Source organism: Dromaius novaehollandiae, chromosome 3, assembly GCF_036370855.1.
Source record: "Dromaius novaehollandiae isolate bDroNov1 chromosome 3, bDroNov1.hap1, whole genome shotgun sequence".
Taxonomy (NCBI): Eukaryota; Metazoa; Chordata; class Aves; order Casuariiformes; family Dromaiidae; genus Dromaius; species Dromaius novaehollandiae.
The window spans coordinates 57725412-57740987 of NC_088100.1; the positions used below are offsets into that span (position 1 = coordinate 57725412).

The 15576-nt window shown below is 36.3% G+C and overlaps 1 protein-coding gene across 1 annotated transcript in view; it reads right to left on the reverse strand.

The window, feature by feature from the left end:
• The window catches only part of TRDN (triadin), a 232219-nt gene that overhangs the window by 4324 nt on the left and 212319 nt on the right, over positions 1 to 15576 (reverse strand). The window lies entirely within an intron of this gene.

Consider the following 15576-nt stretch of genomic DNA (forward strand, 5'->3'; position numbering starts at 1 on the left):
TAAACATAAAAAAAGAAGTCAATAGCTAGTTTTATTTGCTTTATGAAGAAGGCAAATAGGGCATCATGCACTTGCTAGCCCAACTAGAGGGTTTATTTAAGGTAATTAAAAATGATTTAAAAAATTTCCTGTATTGTACATGCAATTCAAATGCTCAAAAGTTAGCTCTCCTTCTTTTCATACATTCACAAAGTTCTGATACTTACAGGTCTGTTATAAGCATCATTTTAAACACAGTTGTATATTGCAATTATAGCATGCCTGACACCACAGTGCTTTCTACATATGTTACCTGATTATCATTCTAAAATCACCACTAGTACTGACTTATGCAACCATTTTGCTTAAAAATCTGATTTGCAGCCTGTTGCTAAAAGTCTCTAAATTCATGAAGGGGAAGGGAGATTGGAAACTTTCAGACTTATGCAACTTGGCCTACAGTCACAGACAAAATACGATGGACCTTAATACTAGATGTGAAAACTAGACATGGAAGAGAACTGAATTGTCTGGGAAAAAAATAATCTAAAATCCATGTGTATTTGGAACCTCTAATATTAAAGAGCACCCTGGACTGTGTTATTCCTGCAGTGTTTGTGAAGTGAGCCCTGTTGTTCAGCCAATACATACTTATGTTGAGTGCGACATTTTGAAGTGACATTCAAATGTTTATATGGGCTGTTACTTATCATCTGTCTTCAGAAAACGTCAGGAAAATGTACGATAAAGAAGAAACTGAGGAGAGATAGGGAAGATAGTAATGCCTTTTATTAAGTTTGCATGATACTTCCTTTGGAAAGATCCTAATTCCAGTAACATAATTTGTTGCGATCTTATCTATGTGTGGTGAAACTTGCAGTGCTGCAATAAGTTGCAGGCTGAAATTATTTTTTGATTAAAAAAGCCGAACAAAGAACAATTTAGGCATATCAAGAAAAACAGCAAGGAAGACAAAAAATTTTCTTTTCTTAACAGTTAAATAAAAAGTGTCAGTATTCTAATGGGTTTAAGGGAAGATGTTGAGGGCAGAAGTTATCTGACTTGTGTCAAGGGCAAGGAGCAGGTGACTATAGTGGAGACTGTGACTGGTCAAGCAAAGAAATGGCCTGATCGACATGGCAGGAGACTGGCACTAGTCCAGCAAAGTGCCTGGGCCAAATGATTCCTGGAGTGGCTGGAAGTCAAAACTGGTGATGCACAACTTGACTGAAGGGCTTGAGGAAAGAAACAGATCTACCTGGGTCAAGAAATTCAGGTCAGGGGTCTGGAAAACAATAGGAAAACCTCATGTTTAGAAGGGAGGCAAGGCTTGGCGATTATGACTGAGAGAAAAAATAGAAAAAACAGATTAAAAGTTACTTTTTGGACAAATTGAGAATGGGGAAGCCTGAAGAATGGAAATAGGAAGCACTGCAAATGCAACTGGAAGAAGAACATGGAGACTAGAAAAGGCAGGACTCCTACAGGACTTCTTAGAATGAGGAAGCAAACATACTGAAAACATCTGTTGTATCTCTTTTTTTCTCATAAATATCTAATATATTGTCTTTATTGCTGATGACATGCATACTTTCTGTTAACTGAATGGTCCATCTTTAACGTATTCTAACTTGGTAAGCATATGAAACAAAGTAAGTCTTTGTAGAATAAGTCTGTGAGGAGGAAATGGCTTCAGAATGATACATTTCATGTGCTTTTTCACTATTTCTCTTTCATGTTTTCCTACTTATGCTGCTCTATCATGCAAGCTTGAGCTGCAAAACATGCAGATAAAAACTGCACAACAACAAATTCCCACATCTTTGGAACTGTGTCTGTATCAGAACCAGCAACAGTGTTATAATACAAACCATAGCCAGGAGAACAATTTGAATTTTGGCATGCAGATAAGACTACAAATGCATCCCATTCTGCCTTCATAATTCCCACGTTGAACGCCAGTACAGCATGTGGCTTTTAAACTGAAGAGAGTTTCACTTCTAAGGTATTATATCATATCTTCAGGGCAAATGTTACTGAAAAGGATGAACAGTCAGGAGCAAAACGTGATTTAACACTGCAAGACTTTTCTCAATTTAGTTGAGACAACAAGACCTTATTTCTGGCCTTATGCTTTTGTTTAGCATGTTGCTTATGAGAATTCATAAATTACTTAGATTTCCCTTATGAGTATTACTGTAGGAAAAAAAAAAGTTCAAAACTGAAAAATCTAGGAATGTTTCTTTCACAAGTTAATGGTGTTGTTATATAAGCACACCTGATAAATCTGTACCTAAGACTAAATCTCTTTTGGAAGGATGGAGAAGGAAGTATTTGCTGCTTTGTTTTTCAGGTTGTGGAAGGGCACTATTTTTTTTTTCTCAGAAAAGAGAAACAGAATTTAGTGTAATAGCAATGCACATTTTTGTCAATGTATATGGATTTACTGATGTTTGGGAGAATAGCATTAATAATGTCTTTTAAATGATTTTTGCTCAGATGGAAATGAGTGTGGAGTGAGAACAATTAAGTTTTCCTCATGTATGAGAAAAAAAGAACCACATTCACATCTCATGAGAACTGTTTCTCTAGGAAAAACATCTCTTTTGACTTTACATCACAGAGAACAGAATAATTGTATAAACCTGTTTTAGAGGTAGTGTATGAAAAATTTTTGGCTCTAATTCTGGAAAACCACATTTCTATTGTTGCAACTTGTGTCTGTTGTCTCTCATCCTGCACACACTTCTGAAAAGAGTATGGCAGCTGGGCAGCTGAAATTAAGTCTCTGCTAGCCCTATGGGAAAAAGTAATCTTGATCCTACCGCTATTACAGGTCTGTGATTGTCTGTCTAATTAAGCAAACATGCATTTTTGACCAAGATCAACAGAAACTTTCCCTTGATAGAAACCTAGCAATGAAACAGAGAGATATGATAAAGCTGATCTGAAGAGCAATGGAAGAAATTTGCAGAAAACTGCAGTCTGTATGATTCCTGCTCAGATCCATCTTGGCTGTAATTTTGCCTTCGTTTGTTTTTGTCCCTTCCCTCTCTAAGACTGTAATGAATTTTCTTCTTTAGAGGAGAGGCAAGAATTGTGGTATTTCTTACTTGTTCCAGAAGTGAACCAGCATATGCACTGGAGGCTTTACAGTGCCCCATCTTTGATGGACACAAATATTACTGCTGTCTGATGATTCTGTGACACCCTTGTGGTTTTTTTTCTTTCTTTTTGCTGATAACCTTCAGCAGTAAAAGCAAGTAAGCCTACCAGAGAGAAAACAACTGAAATGAGCAAGAATAGCTAAGAAATTTGGGGCTAGAGATAATGTGAAATTTGGGACTCCTTAAATTATGCACTGGAACACCTAGCTTGTGGGAAGCAGGGACCTGGAAGATGATCCTGAGTTCTGAAGAACTCCAGCATCCTGAGTGAAGTAGCTATGCAGCACGTTAAGTAGCTATGTAGCAGGCAGAGAAAATTTATTCTCTCTGAATGAGTTCCAGAAAACAAAGAAACAAGGAAAAAAGCCTGGATTCATAGTTTGTGTGAAGCTGGTCTGGACTGGTCAGAAGGAAATGCTAAGTGCATGACATAGTCATCTGATAAATTATACTAATATTCCATGGACCTTTGTCTGCTCTTGCTCCCTAAGTCACAGGTATCTCACACAGAAGGCTGGTTCCAAGAAATGTAAGAAATATTGCAAGAGCACTCTCCTGGTACCTTCGATTACTGAGCAGAAAGGAGGAAAAAATGCAGGTGTCTCACATCCGTGGTGTGTCTGGAACACAGAGAGGCCTGCCTCTGCCTCCACTGCCTTCTGAGGGGGAGGAGCATCCCCTGAATTTTGCTGTGATGGAGTTATATCGGTTTGTCAGAGAAATAATAACACCAACAAGATCAGGCTCTGTGGCAGAGGCCGAGTCCTGGATTTCAGCTGGATATAGGTAGATAAATGTCTAACACTCAGAAGTATTAGGCATTGGAAGCAGAGCTCCAAGCTTCTCAAAGATCTGAGGATTAACCGGGAAAAACTGCTAAGAAGTTTAGGTTTAGGTTTTCTAGTTGCTGGGGCTGTGGATGATACCTGCAATGGAGAATCCAAAGCATCATCTTTTTATCTAAGTCTTTGCCCATGGTCTTTGCAGTTCACAGAACAAATATATGAAAACTGCTCTGAGGGCCTAGTTTAATATTTAAAGTGCTAGAATGCAAATTACATACTATTTGTTGTTAATTGTTCTCTTTAAGCTTATTTAATTAAAAAGGTAACAGGCAACAGGCAACAACCTGACAGCAGTTCTAGTGTCAAAGAGAACAAAGACATTCCCAAACCATAAGACTGTTGGAATACAGATATTAATATGGTGTCATCCACAACTCCTTTACCATCCCAACACACTGTTTATTCTGTGTCTCATCCCAGGTAAAATCAATAAAGAATTAAGTCTATCTGTGTGTGGCATAAATCATCAGTTCACATGAATGTGTATATAATATTAGGATCAATGTGTGAGAAAGCTTCGCTTTCAGGTTTGAATATTGCTTAACAGGTGGTAACAGTTTTTTGCCTTATGGTGGGTTATATTGGTTAACAGTCTTTATTTACTGTCTGGGCAAAACAATTCACACTCAGCCATTTACATTTCCAACACATGAGAAAGCAGGCATTGATGAAGTGACAGTAAGATCAAAAATCTCTCCCAGCTGAGAAGAGTGTTAAGAATTTGCCTGGGAAGAAAAGACTTTAAATCCAAGTAGATCACCTGAAGGACCTTCTATACAAAGGGAATAAAGGGTTCCCCAGCCAGTATTTCTGTTCATTGAAGAAACTGGATGGGGAATGATTTTCATGAGAAACACAGTCACCAGTACAAAGGCCATGAAGCATCTGCCAGCCAATTAACTGAACTCTGTAGTGGCAGGGAGACTATAAAATCTCAGTGCTAGGTAGGCACCGACTTACTCACTTTCATTCTACATATTTATGCCTTATATACTATATATATAGTATATCCCTTATATATAATATACTATTATACTATAGTATAATATACTATATATACTATATATAATATATAATATATACTATACCCCTTATACTAAGTAGTCTATTTTAGGATTGTTTTTGTGTTAATTTAGCTGAAGTAGTTCTTTAAGGAAACTGATTTACATGAGAGCACTTCATCCTTAAAGATGTGTTGGACCTTAAAAGTCAAGTTACTGGGGCATTGTAAAAGAGCTCAGCTTCCAACACACTGAACCAGAATTTCTAAAGAATGACAGGCTGTAGCTCCACTTAAGCAGCATTAATTCAGGGGATTAAGAGGAAAAACACTCTTCATGTCCATTAGCTATGTGCAGTCTAGTTGAGAACACATTCAAATTCCAATGTTGTCTAGGTATCTTATATCTTTCGTGAAATCTGTTTCTGTTCTGAGCTAATGTAAGGACATAGTTCTAATCCAGTATTGTTTTGAAGAAGACCACTTAGACATAGTTTTATATCTACAAAACTACCATTTAAGTGCCTTCTCAAGCAATTAATAGGAGTGTTGTGTAAGGAATTATAATGATCCAGACAAGCAAATAAATGTATTTTTTTCATGATATAATCATTTTTTCTATTAATCTTATAAAGAAAGGGAGTAGAGAATTCAGAGAGAAATGAAATTGACTATTCCTAAATAACATAAAGGTGTTCCTATTTATGTGTCACAACGGTTAAAGTCCCATTTGCACAAGGCACAGCTAACTGTTTGAAAGACAAGTCACCAAGAAACATACTCATTAAAAAGCAATAACTTTTATTCAGAAGAAGTGCAAATTGGTTATCAGGGAAAATTATGAAGAATGTGTGAAAAAACAATTTTTATTACTGGCATTTTCTAGGTAGAATCAAATTTCTTCAATTAATGGCTTTCCTAATAGATTTAAACAATTCAAGAAAGAACAGAAAATCAGGAGATCATAGCATTAAAAGAAACTAATTGGTAAGCAACTATGAATTAGAGGAAAGATTATTAAAGTTAACGGTTGCACTCCTTTCTTTCTGATCACTTTTCATTTGTTATGAATGCACACACAGTGTTTTGGCCAAGCAATCAAAACTGAACCATGCACAAACAATGACAGCATGTCCAAATGACTGGGGAGCTGAACAATTCTGAAATCATTTTTCTGGAGGTGTTCATCATCACCTTGGAGGTGTTCATTTGCCTCCTCAACTAAGAAAAGGGGAGGAAGAGAAGTAATTGTTATCCTCCTTGCTCTTCTGCTTTCCCTACCAAGCAATTAAAGCTCTTTCCCTTAACACTTCAGTAAAATTATGCCCTGACAAACTGACCAGAGAAATCACTGGAAGAGACAGGAAAGAGGGGAAATGGTGTGGAATCCTTGCTAAGTATCACAAACTTTTCCTTTCACCCTTCACGATATGAGTATCTAAGTCTTTGTGCTTAACTGCATTCTCTAGCTGCCATTCAATTAAATCTTGTTTCTCTGAATAGCGAAACTGAATGCTGAGAGCCTGTGCAACAGAACAAATATTGTTTTCTTAAACTCACAATAAGGTTTATGTTTATATGCTGGCTCTTCAAAACACAACACAATTTGCTTCAAAAATTAGGTTTATCTTTTTGGATAAATCTTTTCCCACTCCCTTCTTATTGTTCAGTATGCTGTACAGTCACTTTATTGTCATTCTTAGGAAATACAATGCTTAATGGGAAGGAGAGAGAGGAAAGGAAGAGGCAAAAACTTTTATATATACATCACACATCTAAAAGAAATATCAAAATCACTTTAAATCAGTTCTACATATCTAAAACCATCCATTTAAAATGATATTTTTGTGGCATTGTACTGACAGTACGGAGAGAAAACAGTACCTCTTTCATATCTTATGTCTTGGATAAGGAAAAAAAAAAAATTAATAGGCTAGAAAGCAGCTGTCAAGGAGAAGCTGGTGCCTGTAGTATACTGTCCACAATACAATGCAAGTAATTGCTCATCTTTGTAAACACTAAGTTTTTATATCTATTTTAGCAAGTGGACTGTTCAGATAAGTTATTTAATACAGCAGTATTAATGGTGTTCAAGTAGCAGAGTTAAATACTAGTAGCAGCACTGTCATTACAGCCATGTCATTACAGCCTCAGATTGTACCTTCTACTTGGTGACTCTTCTTCCAGCACTGTGGGACTGTGGTACTAACACGGCAGTGTGTTTACACTTCTGTGGAAGGAAGAACGCTACCACCTGGGAAATACCCTCATTCAGTGATGATGAAGATTTGAAAGTAGCAAAGGAGTAATGGAGGAAAACTGGAGAAATTTCAGGAAGAAGCCTTTTATATTATTTATTAATATGAACAGATAAGAACGAGAAAACCTTAGCACTCACTGATGGTCCATTAAATATTTGTGGAACATTACTCTGGCTTTGGGAGATGATGCATATAGCAGCAGCATGCAGACTGCAAGTTTAGCTATCAGGCCACATGTGCTTCTTTAAGCTACAGCTACAGAGAACAACAGTATACCAGAAGTTATCTGGAAAAAAAGGCTTTCTATTAAAATATCAGGCAAAAATGTAGCAAGATATTAATGAAAGTGAAAGAGAAATGCATGAGCTCACTGAAATTTTGAATTTTCACCCATAGGTTAATAAGTCTCTTGGCTTTGGATGCTAGTGTTTGCCCTCCAAGAGCTAAGGTTGCTAACAAGCAGCTATTCCAAGTCACTATTAAGTGGAGCAGGTAAAATGGTTATAATTTAAAAGAAAAAGTACCCTTGCTCTCAAAAATAATGCTCAAAAATGAGCAAAAAGACCCAGAACATTGTTCCATTCCTTACAAGTCTCTGTGGTCCAAACTCACTCAGAAAAGGTTGCTAAATGTGCAAAAGAAACTAGTCTTTACTGGTGTTTCAATCGGTAGGACAAAAAATATTATCAGTACAAAGTCAATAGCATATGCCTTTTATACCACTTTCTTGGTATAAAACACATAAAATGTATAAAATCAATAGCACTGGAAGGTCACTTCTGTCCAAGTTCACCAAAAAAAAAAAAAAAAAAAAAAAAAAAAAAAAACCACCACAGTAAAAATGTAAGCTCCTAAGACCAGAGCTGCTTAAAAACAGCTATTATTAGTTAGTTATCAGAGTCAGTGCTCTTTTAAAATGTAAAAAAAGTAACAAATCTTACTCAGTGAGATCTTTATTCTAACAAAATTAATTTCTGTAGGTACAGGTTACCAAAATAGAATTGTTCTTGACTAATGAACAATGAGCTGCAAGTGCTAAACAAGCTTTCCAGACACAAGCAAGTTCTGCCACTAAGAGTAATAGCCAGATCTTCCAGCGCTATATGGAGATGTGGCACTGTCCTGCTAGACCACTGGTCATCAAATGCATGCCAATGGTGAGATTAACTGGCTGCAAGACCAATTGTTCTCAGTATCTCTGCTCTTCCCAATTGCCATTTATCTCAGTCAGGAAGAAAATAACTCTATGTTCCATCTTCCTACAGCAATACTGGCCTTCTGGAGTTGCTACTGAATTATTATAGTTTATATGTTTGTTTGTATACTTATATGTTATAATTGTTATAGTTCCCTTTTTCCCTACAGATTGCCATAGAAGGGGAGGAAAGGCTCCTTGGAAACCTTGGAGGGGTGAGACTCCAAGAATCCTTGGAGTTCAGGATCTACTTTCTCTTTGATTGTATCCAACAATCTCATAACTACAATCTAAGTTATAGCAGATCCTTGCAGCTGATTGAGAAAGAAAAATGAAATGTTGCATTGGAGGCCTCTAGAAAATGCACTATAATGATCCAGTGAAACCATTTTCAGTGGCAATGAGATATACTTTAGGCAATTGTGAACAATCACAATAAAAGATGAAACTTATTATTTCTGAGTTTAAGCCTGAATGTGACAGGTGACACCTAAATACCCATTCAAGAGAGTAAAAGAAATTCTATGTTTTGCTAACTGGCTCTTGCACCATCCAGTATGATGCATTTAGAGAGAAGTGTTACTTCATGTTATGGTCACTGCTCATAAACCATGTAACTCTCACATAAACGGGTGAATATCCCCAAAGTGGAACCCCCTCCAAATTCATTATAAATTTCTTTTTGTTAGGCAACAAAACCATGCAAGATGTAACAGTGCAACACTTCTGTGACAATACAGACACTTCCAACAAAGCATATCAATGATCAGAGTACGCAGTCAAAATGATGTTCTTCACAATTTTGCTAGCATTAAATTTTCAAAGGGGCCTGGTACTGTTATCTTACACATTTCATCAATGAGATCTAGAAGAAAGCTAATAAAATCATTCCCAATGTGATGCGTAAGAGGGGACAAAAAATTAATGCAGGGCCTGAACTATTTAAATCTTAAAAAGCCTATTTAAGTCTTGATTTTTTCTCACAGTGGTATTTACATCAGACAGTGGTATTTGGTGGGCAGCAATACAGGATTGTGTTTTGCTGGTTTGTTTAATGAACACTGGTTGTGTTTTGATAGGTGTACTGTGTGCTAATCATGTACCTTAGGCATGTTGACGTGACATGGTCTCTGTTGACTCATTTCTATGCATGTTCAACTAATGCAATTATAACATATTGGATTAAAACCATCATTTCTGAAGAGCTGTCAGTCACTAAAAGATTGTTTTAAACTTTACATACAAACACATTTGTGCACAAAAACATTTATAAAACCAAATAGCTGGAAGTTAATTCCGGATATTTGTTGACCTGTGAAGGAACAGAACGGAACGGAACGGAACAGAAAGGAAAGGAAGGGAAGGGAAAGGAAAGGAGAGGAAAGGAGAGGAAAGGAGAGGAAAGGAGAGGAAAGGAGAGGAGAGGAGAGGAGAGGAGAGGAGAGGAGAGGAGAGGAAAGGAAAGGAAAGGAAAGGAAAGGAAAGGAAAGGAAAGGAAAGGAAAGGAAAGGAAAGGAAAGGAAAGGAAAGGAAAGGAAAGGAAAGGAAAGGAAAGGAAAGGAAAGGAAAGGAAGGAACATAGTGGCTGATAAGGACAGTGAATCAGTTAAGCAACTAATAAGGGCGAAACTCCTATTTGAGTGATACAAGTGCATGCTTCGTTTCATTCTAACTCCAGAAAGTTATCATTCTAAGTCAAATTTTTATTAAATAAAGCTTTGTTTGGATGTGTGTAGTATTATGTGTACAGATTTACCTCTTTTCTGCTGAGAGTAGCTACACTTTTTTATGACAGTAAAAATTCAGGAAAGGGACAGTGCTTGAAATATGCTACAGACAAATCCTAATAGGCCCAAATTCATCCTGCTTTATTTCAGACACCTGAGGCACCTGAATTCTGGACTTTGTTCTAGCCCCTCAGAGTAATGCTTGCAGGCAATTCAGCAATTTTCTCCAATTCAGTTGGAGAAAAACTTTTTTTTCCCTGAATGACCCATCCTTCTTTTGGGGATATCTCCCTGTGCTCTGAGTTTTCTCTCTCTGTACTCTCTGGTAGAATTTTGCTCTTTCCCTTTGGATGTAAATGACTATTCCAATCTCAGAGGACATATTAACAGGTGCTTTGGGAGGGGTCCAATAAAGTTAGTGTGTCAAGATTTACAGTATGTTTCAGACACCTAGTATGGGATTTAGGCTGAATGACAGTGCCTACGTTTGAAATTGCGTTCAGAAACCAGCTCTCCAATGAACACACAAAAAATCCTTCCATTATGGACTGCTAAGCTCCCTGGGTACCTTAGCTTTGTGCTCTACATGTGCATGCCAGCCACAAGAGCTCACTGTGTGCATTCCTAGATGTGCCTGAAAGCATAAGAACAAAATCCAACCCAGGATTATTTCCAAATTTTACCCAGTGATCATCTCAATGTAGCTTGCCTTAACAAGTATCTGAAGCAAAGCCAGAACCTTATGTCAAATGGAAAAATCTTGACTCCAGTAAGCACAGCTCTGGTATTTGTGGATCCAGAATTGTGCAAATTCAAGAGGCACAGACGGATGGCGTCCCACCTATATTATTCTGTAACTCAATAGCCCTAGTGTTTTTCTGGGAGGTGGAAGACATTAAGATGAATCTCTCTGGGGTCTCTGAATAAATGTAAATTAAATCTCTGTGAGGGTACACAACAACCAGACAAATACAGACAAGGTATTACCATCACTGCCATTTTAGAAGCAAAGTAGTTACAGCTGCATTTTGTGAAGGGATGATTCTTGCTGGTGTGTTAGTTATACTCAAAGCTTGCCTGGCAGAGGGGCACCAACAATCAAATTTCTGGATACTGATGAAGTTTAGGCAGGAACAAAACACCAGGCCAGCAGTATTCCCCATCTCAAAAGCAGCAATGCAAGGGCCCCCAAAATTATCTGCTTGTGTGGGAAGGCATATTATGAATGTAGAAGCCTTAGGCTTTAGGAGAACCATTTGAAAGGTTGTTTGGGACTTTAAAGTCTTCTAAAATAATGTTTTAGATCTAACCTTATGTTTTTAACACTGGTTTTCACTGTTGATTGACAAGGACTCTCTCTGCTCACTAATCTTCAGGATTCATCTGTTAAGGATTTTAGTTTAGGAGCTATCAATGTGGTTTGTAAAGAACATTCACAGTTGTGGCACTGCTACGGCTTGCATAAGAATAGGAAAAGGAGAATCTTTTTCCAAGATTTCTTAAACATTTTCTATCATTTCTTAAATGTTCTTTAGTAACTTAAAGGTTGAATGAGTAAACTTTAAGGGCTATTAAGAAGTAGCTAATACTAAGATGCTACATGGAAGCTGATCTGAAACAACTCATCTGTTGCCACTCCGGTGATTGTCATGAAAACCTCCAGTTGTTTACCGGGGAAGTATGCTTTAAGCTAAGTCCGAGAAAATTTAGCTATAATGCAGAGTAGATTGAGAATGTCTCTCAATCTAATCAGGAATTCTAATCAGGAATTAGGACAGGAGTGTTCTTTAAAGAAACCTTGACCATGAATAAACTCTAGGTAATGTACTGGAATTACCAAATACAACCAAATATAAAGGAGGAGATTAGTTTGGAGCTAAGGCTAGATATCCTTGTGCAGAAGACACAGTAGAAACACAAAGTGTTTCTAGATTCTTCACATTGAATTGTATAATTCCAAATATAAAACTTATCCTTGGAGAACTTAAATAATATGTCTGTAATTCATAATTTAAATTAGAATGTCAGTATACCAAGAGGCTGTCTATAGGCTTATAATTGAAATAATATGGATGTATTGTTCCTATTTTTGGTGTATGTGTACAGATTTTGAGTTTCAAAACTCATGGAGATCTATAAGAGGTTTTCCAGTGACATTTAATCAGCTTTGGATTAGACGACAAGGCTTTCATTTTACCTGTCTAACACAATATGTCTGACATTTCTCCCTCATATGGCTATTCTATGTAAGAACATTCAAGAAGATTAAACCAAGTTAACTTTTTAAATGGATTAATTAGGCCATATAAAAGTATTGTATGGGCACTCATTCTGAATTAAAGCAGCCTTATTGAAATTTTCTTCAATTCAATTTCAAAATTGAAGTTAAACTCAATTAAATCAAGGTCACTACTTTTTAGTAAGTGACCACTCAAGCAGTTTAACTAAGCTCTTTAAACTCACGCATGTTGTTAATGCACAGCATTCCTCCATGTCTCTAGTTAGGCAAGCCTGTAGAAACTTAGCTTCTAAGTATTTCTCTAAAAAGTCAGCTTCAAAATGCTGAAATGACTAACATCAAATTGTTGGAAAGCTTGGATATGCAGCCCTACTCCTCCAATTCTAACAAACCTTATGCACTGAGATGTTCAAGGCTTGTCTATGAAAGCTGTAAACCTACAGCATGAAGACTGTCCTGCACCAACTCTCCCACGAGCAGCCCTGGCATTTTCATGCAGAACACTTATGCTGCAGAGTGGCAAGCACGCTGTAAAATCTTACTGCATGAGAACATCCTGTGTAGACAAGGCCACATGCAGATCTTGTAAATAAATGAGCACAGATCTTTTATAAAAAATTATGGAACCCTTCAGTGTGCCATTCCTTCTATTATTTTCCAGCCAATGGTAAGAATTCTTATATCCAGGAAATACAGCATTAATATTAGTGATTAATTGCTAAACTCTGATGAGAAAAAAATCATGACCCTCCAATATAAATTACTTCAAGGATGTTATTACTGTTTTTATTATTACTCTGCAAAACACAGCTGTTACTCTTAATAGTCCTTTTATTGATCTAGATCTCCATTTTGAGAAAGGACAGCATATCTTCTCTCCTCAGCATTTTTGTTCAGCTTCGCTGACCTAGTTGCATTCAAATTGTCAACTTCAGAACAGCAGAAGTTCTGGAAGAAGCTGCTGACAGAATACTTGAATCCATCATAAATCTGGGTTACACAGACTGTCTGGATGACAGAGAGAGTGGAAAGTATGGTATCTGGAGTTCATCAGAATGATGAATTCATCACCTGTTTATTGATGAGAGCTACCTATCCTGCAGTGATGAGGTGCTTGCCCTCTCTTTTGGATATTGTGCATTATCTCTTAGAGTAGCTCAATACTTATATTCTATGAAATATTCTTATATTCTTATATTCTATAGACCGATATGATTATGCTTAGTGATCTTAACTATAAGTGCAACTTCAGAAAACTGAAATAAATCATATTTTTCTCCTAAGTATTCAAAGGCTTTAACCCCCCCAAAAAGAGAAGCAAAAAAAGGTCTAATTCCCTGTCAAAATGATGATCTGTGGAAAAAATCTTGTGTGTTGCACTGCTGGCAAGTTTATGTCACCTCAGCATTGAGGAAACTTCCTTGAAGGTCACATAAGTGGTTCTTACATCAAATAGAACTTATTTTCATATTTCAGGGAGACACAAAATGTAAGGCAATAAAACAATTTTATGGTAATAACCAATCACCACATGCTAATACAGACTTGTAATTAATTCATCCATTGTATATATATCTATATATCTATATATTGAAGGCATATATAGAGTGTATCTATCTATGGATCTATGCATATTACCTTCTATATGTAGAGAAGATATATATAAGGTACAGAAGATGGTCTTCACCACAAAGTTGAATCAGTGCTCCCCTCAAATGTGACTTCAGAGTGTAAAAATCTGCTTTTGTCTGCTTGTGAATACAATTTTTTAAGACAGAGGAAAAAACAGTAATTCCAAGATTTCCCATTTTTGCGTGTGTAAGTTTCAATGTGCATACAGAAGTCAGTTTTGACATTTAGGACAGCAGAAAGGAGTGAAAAGAATTTTAATTCCTTACAGCTCTACCAAGAAGTAAAATTTAGTGTATGCTGCACATATCAGCATTGTTTATGTAAGGTAAGGGACTGTTTAAAATTCTATTTAAATATGGAACAACCTAAAATTGAAGATATATACAGCTTTTTAAATTGCTTATTTTTCTTTATCTGATTGCTTTTTAATACCTGGGAAAGGTGGAAGGACTTAGATCAAAATCTAAGAATATGTGAATCTGGTCTATTCAGCTTTTCAAAGCTAAAAGAAGATTTACTGCTTAAATTTATAGGTTAGCTCAGAATGTTTAAATCTTTTTCTACTTCTATTTATCAGCAAAAAGTATTAATATTCAGTACATTGTGCAAAATGCACAACTTCATCTGCAAAAAACAGCGGAAAAAACCCTCAAGTGTATTGACCCAGGACTTGGTCTCAGCTTTTAAGTTCTCAAGTTGAGCAAATACCAAAGAGCAACATTCATAAAGAGAAATCACTTTGATGTTCTTTGGAAAATCTTTTATCCATTGTCTGAAAACTAACTTTCATTTTAGTGGACAAAGAATTGCTTGAAAATACATAATATATCTACGTGCAAAACCACTTATGAAGAAATGTTTGCACAGAGGTGTTTAAGGTCTGATAAACATCCAGTCAAGAATAATTGCACAGTGACACAATTGTACAATTAAATTAACCGATCATAGTTACTGTAAGTGAAAACCACTGTAACACTGCTTGCATAATGCATAATCAATAGAAAACTTTGCAGGAGCATGGTGATGTACAGGACAAAGTCCTGTAGCAAACAAGTTTTAATACATTTTTAATACATTCCTGTTTTACACTGAATTTGGAATTTTGAAAATTCTTTTCTCCCCAGGAAAACTCTCTGGTCTAATTTACTTTCATTTACTATGATTGGTACTACTTGATCAATATGAATACTATTTTAATGAAATAGTAAGGAGCATTTTGGCCATACAGATTCTGCATTCCACTTTTATCAGTTAACTATAGAATTATTAAGAGGTACAAAAGTCTACATCTGACTCTAAAACACTGCATTCCCAAACAAAAGAAGAAGAAGAAGAAGAAGAAGAAGAAATAGAAGAGAAAGAAGAAGAAGAAGAAGAAGAAAAAGAACAAGAAAAGTTAAGTCATTCTCCTACTAAGTTTGTTGGGCCTGATACAGCAGTCTTGTGAGCCATATGTGTAAGCTTTTTCATATAAACCTACATGCTAACCTTTAGGTCCTTGATCTTAGCTTTCTATTCTTTGATGTCTAAT